Source organism: Callionymus lyra, chromosome 15, assembly GCF_982586985.1.
Source record: "Callionymus lyra chromosome 15, fCalLyr1.hap1.1, whole genome shotgun sequence".
NCBI lineage: Eukaryota > Metazoa > Chordata > Actinopteri > Syngnathiformes > Callionymidae > Callionymus > Callionymus lyra.
In genome coordinates, this window is record NC_141832.1 from 4,514,557 (window position 1) to 4,527,428 (window position 12,872).

The following is a 12,872-nucleotide window of genomic DNA, read 5'->3' on the forward strand; positions in this document are numbered from 1 at the left end:
AAAATGTGCTTTTTGCCTCCTGTTTCTGGTCCGAGGCCCCTGGAGGTCTGAAAATTAGTGTGTGTGTTCACAATGAACTAAATATCAAACATGTAAATTTTGGTTTAAGTAGCTTTAGAAATCTCTGACCTATTGACCTATTTTGGCTATTGTGGCCTGTTGGACATGAAAGGGTTAATTCTATAACTTCAAGAGACTGTCACGTGGGCCCATGTGAAGCTAGTAAGATAAAATTTAATTTACAGAGTCTGACGGTCCCCTAGTATCTATGTAAGAAATCTGGTGTCCATTGGTGCAAAAATGAGGGAGAGGTTGTCATTCTTCTGTCAAGATGGTCTCTGAGTGTGACAGAATGACGAGACCTGATTTTCCAGGAATGGATTTGGGAACTTTTTTTCTACTCAGACCTCAGAGCTGATATTTGGATATGTTATTCTAGACTCCATTCTGAGTTGAACTGTGGTGGTTTGATGTTGCTATGAACTTCCTGTGCCCCATGGTATCATGGGAAACTTGGAGAAATCTGGACTTTGAAGCTCTATAAATCGACCATTGTTAATTTAAATGATCTGAAACTTTTAGAGGTTCTTCATGTTCCATATGTACACATGTTTTCAAGGGCGTTTTTCTAGGTGCTTCCTGAAGCTACTTCCGGTTTGGGAGGAGTTATCATTATGGTTCCACGAGCATATGATTTTAGAGGTGTCAGATGTCAGGCAGACCAAGTTTCATATGTCTGAGGGTCACAGAGGTCACATAAGAGCAAAAGAGCAACAGTCATGAAAACCACGTTTTTGGCCCCAGTTCATTCCCAGCGGCCCCTGGGGGTCTGAAAATGAGCATGACACAATTAATGTACATGTTATTGATTACCAATGTATGATTATGTTTGTACTTATGCAATACATATTATTGATTACATGTGATTATAGATGTAATTATTCCCAATAGTAGTTAACTTTTAACTTTTGACACTGGACAAGCTATTAACTCCAATATGAATATTGTACATGAGATGCTTTTTATCAACCTGTCATAATAAGAGATATGAACTGTTATCATAAAAACTTTATTTAAATTTTTTAAGCATTCATTGGTATCAATTATAGGCATCTCTGAAGTTACAACTGCATTGATCATGTTGGGATGAATACTATGCGAGCATTATTCAAAATTATGTCAAATTGTGCTTTATTACAGGTTTCATATCAAACAAATGTTCACAGATCGTCACAAATGTCACGAGTAACCATCAGAGTGAATCTGCACGACGTTGATGGACTCGTCCTCATCGAAGACTTGTGTGTAGTAGTTTCTGGTCCGAGTCATGGTTCGAGTGACGTCATGCTGACTTGCTGCTGCTCCTCAAAGGCTCTGAAGATCCTTCAAAGCCTCACCAGTCAAGCCCATGGTGCATCTTAAAAGAATAAGACAATAAGAATGATCAGCTGTACTTCTGTTCTTCACTTGCTAAATAAACTCTTACCTTGCTGTGACGCTGCCATGCGAGACAACTCTTTCAGGGAATCACAACGACTTGACAGAGAATTCCATAGGTGGTTCATCTCCTTCTCAAGAATCTTTCACTTCCTGCCGTCTCCTTACTGCCATAACAACGTCGAATCCTCTTTGTCCGAAAGTCAACAGAACCTGGAAAATATTGTATTAATGAAATCGTTTGATTCTGATCATTTGAAGTGTAAAATCTATTGAAAAAGACTCAGTCTAGTGTACCTTCCACCTTGACAGGCACGACCGAGTGTTTCCAACAACAGAAGCCAGAAAACCTTGACCATAAGCGTCAGCATGTCAGTGCGTCCTGCCACAGAAATGTATTGATCATTATTACCAAACATGACTATTTTAATGACCAAAGTGTGTATGATGTAACATCTCACCTGCTTTTGACATGTTGACCCCTTCCACCTCCGATGGTTAGTCCAGCACCTGATATGCAGCACTCCATCTCACCTAGAAAAGAACATAACATTGCATTTTAGATTATTTCCATGATGGGATGTGCTGTAGGTTTACAAGTTTGTGTTCACTATGTTACAAATATTACTCACTTACTTCACATTTGAAATCATTTGCCAGGAACCACAGAGAGAAATGTTTCATGTCAAGCAGGTCTGGAGTTCTGGGCAGTTCTTGCAGGTCACTTCCATGCAAAAACAAAAACATTCTAGTGCTCCCTTTTAAATATAATAAATCAATAAATACAAGCAAGTATACGTGATCATTCAGAGATAAGCTCTCCATGTTTCCTTCATCCATTGTTTGATTGTGTTTCCATCTGGTTTACCTCTTTATGCTGGAATTTAAAATACTTTTCATTATTATTTTATATATATTCTTTCATTTAAAGAAAACAACAACAGATCAAATCCCTCATCCAAAAGGGTTAAAATAAACGTATACTTATATACTTAAATACAATAAATATGTTATCTGTATTAATATGCGGAAGTGATAAATGAAATCAACATCTTGAATATTAATAAAATAAATCGCCTACCATGACCCACCAATATAGAAAACTTTTTATTGGAATATAAATATATTTTCGTCCTTCAAAATAACAAAAAAAATACGTGCGTGAGTTACATTATAATTTAAAAAGCTAAGTTTTAGCGAACTAGCTCTCGTGTTAACGCACCACAGAAAGTTACATTACACGCAATGAAACATTATTTCTGAGTCTTAAAGCAATAATGATATCTTACCTCAATAGACGAGTGACGCGCACCTGGTTAAGTTATGCACAAACGTGAGGATAAAATGCGATCGATCTTTGTAAACAAGTGTGACGTCATCATCCGGAAGTTGCGTATGCGGCAATTTGAAAACTTTTTAGCTGACGCTAAATTTAAACTAAACTTAATTCGGTCTTTATACAAGCACACATCTACAATTGTATTCATGGCGCTTTTAAACAAACAAGCACAATATCTCATTTTATTCCTGTGGTGTGACGTCACCGCTGCAGGATCAGTTGATTAGCATGTGTGACGTCACCCCTGCAGGATCGCGATTAATGTTGACAAACGTCACGTAGACGCTTATAATCGCAGCTAAATAAAAAGAAAACATATGTCCATAAACGCAATCTCAATGAAAGCTTCTATTTTCATAGGAAAGCGCACCGGATTATAAAGAGGATCAAGCGAAATAGCACAGACTTTATTTTACTCATTCATAAAACAATGTCAACATTATGGAGTTGAAACACCTAAAAATATACAATATAGTCACTTTTCTAAACTTAGGAAAATGTTGTCACAACATGATCTGGAGCTTGTAATCCATGCGTTTGTTTCTTCTCGTCTGGACTATTGTAACAGTTTGTTTTCATGTCTTAACAAGAAGGAGTTGTCTCGTCTGCAGTTGATTCAGAACTCTGCAGCGAGAATTCTGACCCGCTCAAGTAGAAGAACTCACATCTCTCCGGTCCTTAAAACTCTTCACTGGCTTCCAGTTTCTTTCAGGATCAACTTAAAATTCTGGTTCTTACTTTCAGATCTATTCATGGTCAGGCTCCTCCTTGATCATCACTGATCTGATCCAGCCTTACACCCCAGCTCGGGCTCTGAGGTCTGTGGATCAGAATCTACTTATGGTTCCACGCACACGGCTCAGGACCAGAGGAGAGAAATCTTTTCAGGCTGTTGCTCCTAAGCTTTGGAACGATCTTCTCTCTCTTTGCGCTTGATGGAGTCTACTGACTCCTTTAAGAAACATCTTAAGACGTTTCTATTTGTTCAGGCTTTTCCTTGAATTTCTCGAACTCCTGTGTTGTTCTCAGTATTATCTTGATCTTTAAAGTATGTACTTTTTTGAGTATTGTTTTGATTGTTTAAGCGCTTTGTGACCCTGGTCTCGAAAAGCGCTATATAAATAAATATTACTTACTTACTTACTTACTTTTACAGGACCTTTTAAGCATGTATTAATCCGCGAGAGCCTCTTGACTTCCGCGATGCGTGAACAATCCAAGCTTCAAAAAATTAAAATTAAGCATTTTTACCGATTTATATTCACTCTGTACCTCCTTAAAGTGGTTTGAGGTCGTAAAGCACAATCGGGGTTAGAGTCGCACTGTTGACATTAAACATTTCAAGTGCGCTTCATAGTTGTAGAATTACGGTAGCTAAAGGAGAAGAGCGACACGTCACGTCACGTTACCATGGCAACGAAGAGGTGGGCGACGCGTCAAATGTAATCAGGGTTGTTTGAATTTGACGTCAGGGGGTGCTCTGTATATTACTGGGTGACCGGGGTAGGCATATACCGACGTTTTTGTCCCCCCTGTAACGTTACCTTAGTGACGCCAGGGGGACATTGCACGGCGTAGCACGGTTGACGCCTTGGGTGTGAGGACGTGTTGGTATCTCTAGGTAATGTTTTTACATGTGTATCTCTAGGTAATGTTTATACATGTGTATCTCTAGGTAAGGTTTATACATGTGTATCTCTAGGTAATGTTTTTACATGTGTATCTATAGGTAATGTTTTACATGTGTATCTCTAGTTAATGTTTTTACATGTGTATCTCTAGGTAATGTTTATACATGTGTATCTCTAGGTAATGTTTTACATGTGTATCTCTAGGTAATGTTTTTACATGTGTATCTCTAGGTAATGTTTTTAACATGTGTATCTCTAGGTACATGTTTTTACATGTGTATCTCTAGGTAATGTTTTACATGTGTATCTCTAGGTAATGTTTTACATGTGTATCTCTAGGTCTTGTTTTACATGTGTATCTCTAGGTAATGTTTTTAACATGTGTATCTCTAGGTAATGTTTATACATGTGTATCTCTAGGTAATGTTTTACATGTGTATCTCTAGGTAATGTTTTACATGTGTATCTCTAGGTAATGTTTTTACATGTGTATCTCTAGGTCTTGTTTTACATGTGTATCTCTATGTAATGTTTTTACATGTGTATCTCTAGGTAATGTTTATACATGTGTATCTCTAAGTAATGTTTTTACATGTGTACCTCTAAGTAATGTTTTTACATGTGTATCTCTAGGTAATGTTTATACATGTGTATCTCTAGGTAATGTTTTTACATGTGTATCTCTAGGTAATGTTTATACATGTGTATCTCTAGGTAATGTTTATACATGTGTATCTCTAGGTAATGTTTTACATGTGTATCTCTAGGTAATGTTTTACATGTGTATCTCTAGGTAATGTTTATACATGTGTAACTCTAGGTAATGTTTTACATGTGTATCTCTAGTTAATGTTTTTACATGTGTAACTCTAGGTAATGTTTTACATGTGTATCTCTAAGTAATGTTTTTACATGTGTAACTCTAGGTAATGTTTTACATGTGTATCTCTAGTTAATGTTTTTACATGTGTATCTCTAAGTAATGTTTTTACATGTGTATCTCTAGTTAATGTTTTTACATGTGTATCTCTAAGTAATGTTTTTACATGTGTATCTCTAAGTAATGTTTTTACATGTGTATCTCTAGGTAATGTTTATACATGTGTATCTCTAAGTAATGTTTATACATGTGTATCTCTAGGTAATGTTTTTACATGTGTATCTCTAGGTAATGTTTTTACATGTGTATCTCTAGGTAATGTTTATACATGTGTATCTCTACGTAATGTTTATACATGTGTATCTCTACGTAATGTTTTTACATGTGTATCTCTAGGTAATGTTTATACATGTGTATCTCTAAGTAATGTTTATACATGTGTATCTCTAGTTAATGTTTTTACATGTGTATCTCTAGGTAATGTTTATACATGTGTATCTCTAAGTAATGTTTATACATGTGTATCTCTAGGTAATGTTTATACATGTGTATCTCTAGGTAATGTTTTTACATGTGTATTTTTTTTTTTTTTTTTTTATTTTTTAAACATCTTTTTATTGATTTTCAGATATTAAGACATACATTTTGAAACACACACACAAAATAAGTAAAATAAAAGGTATAATACAAAAACAAAGGAAGATCCCGCCCTCCACCCCCGTAGAAAACCACCCCGCGGTCTCAGAGATCCAGACCCCCACCCACCTCTTAACAATCAGGGCTTGACAAAGACAGATGAATAAAATATAACAATGGTGAAAACATTCTTGTATATATATATACACACACATAAAACAAATCAACTCAAAAAAGGAACAATGATGCATAATAGTATACATTGATACAAACAGACAAAAAAAAAAAGAAAAAACAATTCTCCATACATATGGTGGTAAAAATAAAAATATAACCCAAACTGTTAAAGTATTATGTAAGGTTCAGCTCTTTAACATGCTGCATGAACGGAGACCAGGTTTCATGGAACTTCTCCAGACAATTTGACCGACTGTATTTTATTTTCTCTAACTGCAACATAGAGAGAAGTTGTTGAATCCAACTCTTAAATGATGGTGGCTTGTCTGACTTCCACTGCAGAAGAACAAGTCTGCGTGCCATCAATGAGGAAAATGCATTTGCGTTTGCATGTGCTGTATTTACAGAGAGGTCAGGTGGAGGTACTCCAAATATACAGATGTGTGGAGAAGGTGTTATTACTTTTTTACACATGTGGGAAATACATTCAAATATTCTACTCCAGAAACCTTTGAGTGATGGACAATGCCAGAACATATGACCCAAAGTAGCTGGGCTGTGAGAACATCTTAAACAATGTGGACTGACGTCTGGGTAGATTTTAGCAAGTCTCTCATTTGAATAATGCAAACGATGTAACACTTTAAATTGTATGAGACGTTGCTTTATGCAGTAAGATGACGAATGGATACACTCTAAGCTACGCTGCCAGAAACTTGCAGATCATTTAATGTTTAAATCTTGTTCCCAGGCTTAGTTTTGTCCCATGACAGAGGTTTGACATTTTGCATGATCCTATATATTTTGGAAATATGACCTTTTATGTGTGGATTTAAGGAAAGAATCTCATTGCATGTGTTGTTGGATTGCACAAGTGGAAATTTAAGATATTTATTGGCAAAACTCCTGACTTGGAGATATCTGAAGAAATTACTTTTATGAAGATTGTGTTTTTGTTGTAGATACTCAAATGTTAGAAAATGATTATTTTGAATCAAGTCTTTTAGAAATACCAGTTCACTACTGTGCCAGACCTGGAAACCAGTGTCCATCTCGGACGGGGGGAAAAGATGATTATTCATTAAGGGAGAGAATGTAATTAAATCTTTTAAATTAAAATGTTTCCGAAATTGATTCCAAATCTTTATAGAATTTTTCACAACAGGGTTGAGATCTGGTGCTGGCCTATTGGTAATGTAGCACTTATGGCATTATTATTATTTATTTCCAAATTAGCCCAAAGTGGACCTCGTTTTTCCCACCATGCACCAACACAAAATGCAAATTTGCACACATTTGCTGCCGAGTAATAGAACATAAAGTTAGGAAGACCAAGTCCTCCCTCCAACCTTGGAATTTCCAGAAAACATTTTTTCATTCTTGGCACCGATCGGTTCCATATAAATGCAGAAATTAAACTGTCAAGTTCCTTAAAAACAGATTTGGGTAAATAATATGGAATCATTTGAAAGAAATAGAGGAAACGGGGAAGAACAGTCATCTTTATAGTGTTCACCCTTCCTGCTAATGAGATTGGTAAGTGGCTCCACCTTAAAAGGTCATTTTTGGTTCAAACAGAGTTTTGAAGTGATTGTGGAAGAAATCTTGGTATACATGTGTAATCTTTAAACCCAAGTAGGTACATTTGTTTGTTAACTGAAAGGGGAAGATATTATAGTCGATTGATTTTGCCAGATCATTGATTGGAAATACAGCACTTTTTGAAAAATTTAATTTGTAACCTGAAATGTGACCAAATATTTTTAATATTTCAATAACTCCAGGTATTGAAACTACTGGATTAGACAAATAGAGCAAAAGGTCATCAGCATATAGTGAACATTTATGAATTTCCTTGTTCCTCAACACTCCAAAGATTTCCTCCTCTTTCCTCAGAGCCAGAGGCTCAATAGCTAAATCAAAAAGAAAAGGTGAGACAACAACCCTGTCTTGTTCCTCTGTAAAGTTTAAAATACGTTGATGTTATTGAGTTAGTGTGTACTGCAGCCACTGGTGTGGAATAGATTATTTTGATCCAAGATATAAAGTTCGAACCAAAACCAAATTTTCCCAACACTGTAAATAAGTATTCCCACTCCACCGATCAAATGCTTTTTCAGCGTCAAGTGAGATAACAACTTCTGGCATTTCAGTGGAATGGGAATTATATAAAATATTAAGTCAACGTCGCATGTTAAAGAAAGATTGCCTACCTGGAGCAAAACCAGTCTGGTCAGGGTGGATTATTTTGGTCACTGTTTCCAGACGACGAGACAGAACTTTAGTGAGAATTTTATAGTCGCAGCAGAGAAGGCTTATGGGCCGTTAAGGTAAGGTAAGGTAAGGTAAGATAAGGTAAGGTAAGGTAAGGTAAGGTAAGGTGAGGTAAGAAAAGGTAAGGTAAGGTAAGGTAAGGTGAGGTAAGGTGAGGTAAGATAAGGTAAGGTAAGGTAAGGTAAGGTGAGGTAAGATAAGGTAAGGTAAGGTAAGGTAGTCGCCTGATTCATTGTTGGTGGTAGTTTTGAAGTTAGTGTTTCTTCAAATAATTTACTTAAAATAGGTGAAAGTTTATTGAAAACATTTTATAAACTTCAGTGGGGAATCCATCTGGACCAGGTGCTTTTACGCTTTGCATTGAGTTTATAGCTAGAGTTATTTCCTCTGTTGTTATTCTGGAGTCTATAACAGATTGTTCTTGTTTATTCATTTGGGGAATTTGCATATTTTATAAAAAGTCCTCAATCTCCAATGATGTTGCAGAAGTCTCAGAGGTATAAAGGTTGCTATAACATTTTCTGGTCATTAATAGTTTGTGGATGTACGGATGTCAAACCCTCAGCTGTATTCATTTCAGAAATGATACGATTTGCTGCCGATTGTTTGATTTGGTGACAGTAGTCGAGCCACTTTGTCACTGTGTTCATAGTAGGTTTGTTTTGTTTTCAGGAGGAGTCTCTCAATTTGGACAGTGGTTAAATGATTGTATTCGGCTTGTAATAATTGTCTTTCATTGAATAAGGATGGATTAGGCTGAGATGCACATTTTTTATCTAATTGTAATCATTTCTGCTGTATCTCATTGAGGCGTTTAGTTCTTTCTTTCTTGACATTTGCTGAAAATCAAATAATTTGTCCCCTTAGATAAGCTTTGAGTGCCTCCCAGATTGAAGTGTAGGACATTCCGGGAGAAATATTGATGTCAAGAAAGAAATCAATTTGATCCGAGAGAAAATGTTGAAAGTTTTTGCTTGACAATAAGAGATGGAAATGCTATGTCCAGTTGAACTGGTGCACTGTCTGGAAATGCTATGTCCAGTTGAACTGGTGCACTGTCTGGAAATGCTATGTCCAGTTGAACTGGTGCACTGTCTGGAAATGCTATGTCCAGTTGAACTGGTGCACTGTCTGGAAATGCTATGTCCAGTTGGACTGGTACACTGTCTGGAAATGCTATGTCCAGTTGAACTGGTGCACTGTCTGGAAATGCCTTGTCCAGTTGGACTGGTGCACTGTCTGGAAATGCTATGTCCAGTTGAACTGGTGCACTGTCTGGAAATGCTATGTCCAGTTGAACTGGTGCACTGTCTGGAAATGCTATGTCCAGTTGAACTGGTGCACTGTCTGGAAATGCTATGTCCAGTTGGACTGGTGCACTGTCTGGAAATGCCTTGTCCAGTTGAACTGGTGCACTGTCTGGAAATGCTATTTCCAGTTGGACTGGTACACTGTCTGGAAATGCTATGTCCAGTTGGACTGGTACACTGTCTGGAAATGCTATGTCCAGTTGGACTGGTACACTGTCTGGAAATGCTATGTCCAGTTGGACTGGTGCACTGTCTGGAAATGCATTGTCCAGTTGGACTGGTGCACTGTCTGGAAATGCTATGTCCAGTTGAACTGGTGCATGATCGGAAATCACAATACTGTGGTATTGGCATTTTGTTACACACGTCAAAATTCTGTTGTCTATCAGAAAAAAGTCAATCCTCGAAAAACGATTGGTGGACATGTGAAAAAAAAGAATATTGTTTGGTAGTGAGGTTTAATTTCCTCCAGGGGTCAGTAAGTGCATAAGATTGTTTAATGAGATTTACTGTATTTGCTGATTTTGATAAATTATTTTGAAGTTTAGTGCAGGATCTAACGTTGGCTCAGGTACGAGATTAAAGTCACCTCCTAAAATGATGTTATATTTGTTAGGATCTGGAATAGTTGCTATTAGTCTAGAGAAGAAGTGAGGATCAGTTAGGGCCATAAACATTAACTAGTGCCGCCTCAGTTCCAGACAATCTACCCACGACTATGACATATCTTCCCTTGTTATCAGATGTGACATTGGTGAGTTGAAAACAGACTCCTTTTCTAATAAGTATGGCAGCTCCTCTTGACCTATCCCCATAATTAGAGTGATAAACATGTTCTATCATCCCCTCTTTAACTTTGAGTGTTCTTCTGGACGTAAGTGTGTCTCTTGTAAGAACATTATCTCTCCACTTAATGACTTCAGGTGTGTAAGAACCTTGTTACGCTCAATAGGATGTTCACTCCTTTTACGTTCCAGCTTATAAAAGGTGTTGAACCTAAAGACAGTGGGTTGTGACTCATATTTTAACATGGGTGTAAATACAGTATACAGTATACAGTAACTGTATGGAGTAAACAAAACAAACAAAAACAACAACAACACATAATGCCCTTGAACAACAGAGAACAACACACACACACGTGACAATCTTCTCCAAAAAAAAAGGAGAGATCGCACAACCTACCGTAAAAGGTATCTGCACTAACATGCTCAGGAAGCTAAAGTTGCTCCAACAGAACTTAATACAAGTAAGGCTCACTTCAATTATAGTATTATTTATCATAAACATCTAATGACAATAAGAAGGACTCACATGATTGGTATTTAAATAACCAGCATCAACAAGGATAAAGGAGAACATCAAAATAACATTAACTTGTATTAAACGTGTAGAAAAAGTTGAATCAGTTGCTATAATGTTGTTAAATCACTGTCTCACCGGAGTGTCTTCACGCGTCACGTGTCTCCACTGATGTTTTTGTTGACATACTCGCGCCTCTGCAGCAGTAGAAGGATTTCTACACGTTCTTGTACGTGATTCTGAAGCGCGCAGGATAAGCAAATCCGAACCGAACCCCGTCCACTCCACGTAGCTTTCATGGCGGAGAGTTCAGAGGTCGTGGACCTGTATTCTTTGAGCTGCGCTCGCGCTGCAACAATATCCGCTCGAATCACCGCCATCTCACTCTCCAACACTGCTCGAGCTTCTGTTTGAAGAAGCTAAATCCTTGCGCACCGAAGATAGTAGCTCCATCTTGAGCGACTCGGTGACGCGTCGGGTGTCGAGACACTCTTTCAGGAAAGCTACTTCAATGGAGCTCGAGGCTAAAGTCGAAGGCCTCGTGGCTTGAGTCGTTGTTTGCCTACCTTTGCTTGATTTACCAGCCATTTCGCAGTTTCCATTTTTAAGGTATATGGCTTAACAAAGGTAAAAATCGAATATTTTCCAAAAAGTGCCCTGAAAAAATTACTTTTATTTATTCGTTCTGTGGAGCTCCAAAAAACTTGTCTAGTCCATTGCTATGCTCAGCAGCGCCCCAAAGGTTTATTTTTTAATATTCAATTATTTAATACAGTATTTATATAAAGGTTATTTTTTTTAATATTCAATCATTTAATACTTTTTTTTATTAAACGTTTAATTTTTAATATTCAATCATTTAATACTTTTTTTTAATTAAAGGTTTTTTTTTTAATATTGAATCGTTTAATAATTTATTCATATAAAGGTTATTTTTTTTAATATTGAATCATTTAATACTTTATTTATTTAAAGGTTTATTTTTTAATATTCAATCATTTAATATTTTATTTAAAGGTTTATTTTTTAATATTCAATTATTTAATACTTTTTTTATTAAAAGTTTAATTTTTAATATTGAATCATTTAATAGTTTTTTTATTAAAGGTTTATTTTTTAATATTGAATCATTTAATAATTTATTCATATAAAGGTTATTTTTTTTAATATTGAATCATTTAATACTTTATTTAAAGGTTTATTTTTTAATATTCAATCATTTAATACTTTAGTTAATGGTTTATTTTTTAATATTGAATCATTTAATACTTTATTTAAAGGTTTATTTTTTAATATTAAATCATTAAATACTTTATTTAAAGGTTTATTTTTTAAAATTCAATCATTTAATACTTTATTTAAAGGTTTATTTTTTTAATATTCAATCATTTAACACTTTATTTAATGGTTTATTTTTTAATATTCAATCATTTAATACTTTATTTAATGGTTTATTTTTTAATATTCAATCATTTAATACTTTATTTAATGGTTTATTTTTTAATATTCAATCATTTAATACTTTATTTAAAGGTTTATTTTTTAATATTTAGTCATTTAATACTTTATTTAATGGTTTATTTTTTAATATTCAATCATTTAATACTTTATTTAAAGGTTTATTTTTTAATATTTAGTCATTTAATACTTTATTTAATGGTTTATTTTTTAATATTCAATCATTTAATACTTTATTTAAAGGTTTATTCGAGCTTTTCAACGTCCTCAACGTCCACAACGTCCTCAACGTCCACAACGTCCACAACGTCCTCAACGTCCACAACGTCCACAACGTCCTTAACGTCCACAACGTCCTCAACGTCCTCAACGTCCACAACGTCCTCAACGTCCACAACGTCCACAACGTCCTCAACGTCCACAACGTC

The 12,872-nt window shown here is 35.6% G+C and overlaps 1 long non-coding RNA gene across 1 annotated transcript; it reads right to left on the reverse strand.

Moving 5' to 3' along the window:
• Nucleotides 1-1,130: 1,130 nt before the first annotated feature.
• Nucleotides 1,131-2,189, reverse strand: LOC148064546 (uncharacterized). Its single transcript, XR_015713451.1, has 5 exons — nucleotides 2,074-2,189; nucleotides 1,899-1,971; nucleotides 1,735-1,819; nucleotides 1,487-1,650; nucleotides 1,131-1,417 (listed from the first exon to the last, which is right to left on the reverse strand). It is a non-coding gene; the product is annotated as an uncharacterized LOC148064546 (long non-coding RNA).
• Between the last annotated feature and the right edge of the window lie 10,683 nt (nucleotides 2,190-12,872).